The following is a 1,421-nucleotide window of genomic DNA, read 5'->3' on the forward strand; positions in this document are numbered from 1 at the left end:
TGTTTGAGTATGTCATACTTTTACATTGGATTGGAAAGGTCTATTGGTACCCACAACTGATTATTTATGATTAGCCTATTTAGTAGGTTCGATCCCCGGGACCACCCATACACAAAAATGTATGCACGCATGACTGTAAGTCGCTTTGGATAAAAGCGTCTGCTAAATGGCATATTATTATTATTTATTAAAACTCAATCAGCAATTTCAAATTAATTTTCTTTAGGAGTTTTGGTGCGACGCCCTTGTAAACCATTAGATGGCAGCATTGTCACAATCCAGGTAGGGTTGGGGCAGTAAAGCCACAGATAGAACAATGAGACAGATATTTCACCGGATGTATAAATGTGAAGCAACAGCTTGGCGTTTCCACTCACTACCAAATATGATAGTGAGGGGAAGCACACTGGCCGGCAGTGGGAGAAGAGGGAACGAGATGGATTTTGGCTGACATTCTTCACATTTTCTCATCGATTAATCGCGCCAATAGGATCTCACTAGCTCGTGCTTGGCTCTGCCCACCTCCTTGCTTGTTCTGCCCAATATGACTCATTTGTTCCCATTGGAAACGACAGGCTTTGATTGATTGATTGAATTTATTTAACAATTTTAAAATACACACATAAGAGCGCTCCAGCTGGTGACACCTCCACATACAATTTCAGAAAATCATGAAGGATAACACAATAAAGCTTAAAAGCTCATTTCCATTGTGGTCCTTTTGAAGAGGGAAGGGGGAAGGGGGAATGCAGCAGGGTTAGGCGGCAACAGACAATGACAGACAAAATCGTTGTTCGTTTCATAACATGAGATAATTAGTACAATTCCCTTTCCTAATAAACAACTATGGACAGGTACATCTTCCTTGTCTCACATACCCTTAATATATAAAACAATCAATCCCTAATATATACAAGACAATCACAATATGATAAACACTAGGCACCAAAAGGCAGACCATATTCTATCCCAGGCTTTTCCTTCTCAGCCATGTACTACAATCTTACCACTCACTTTTGAGACACTTTTAGCCATTTTTTCAGTGAGAACTTGAAACTACCTATGGAGGTTATGCGTTTCAAATTCTTCGGAAGACTATTCCAAAGAATGGCAGCTGAGTATAAAAAAGTTTATTTCCCCATACCACATTTAAATCTAAAAGGAACAACGTCAGTTTCACTCCTAGTGGAATAGTTATGGTTATCCCGTACCAAGTTAAAGTAGTTGCATAGGTACCTGGGGACCATACCGTGGACAATCTTATGTACAAGACACAATTTAAACTGAGAGACTCTCTCCTCCACTTTGAGCCATCTAAGGCTTTCAAAGTGGGAGTAGTCAAGATGCGTAAGGGCTGGAAGTTTAAGAATAATCCTGACTAATTTGTTATTATCTTGGGGGCACTATTGTACCAGGAAGAG

Source organism: Coregonus clupeaformis, chromosome 17 (assembly GCF_020615455.1).
Source record: "Coregonus clupeaformis isolate EN_2021a chromosome 17, ASM2061545v1, whole genome shotgun sequence".
NCBI classification, from domain to species: Eukaryota; Metazoa; Chordata; class Actinopteri; order Salmoniformes; family Salmonidae; genus Coregonus; species Coregonus clupeaformis.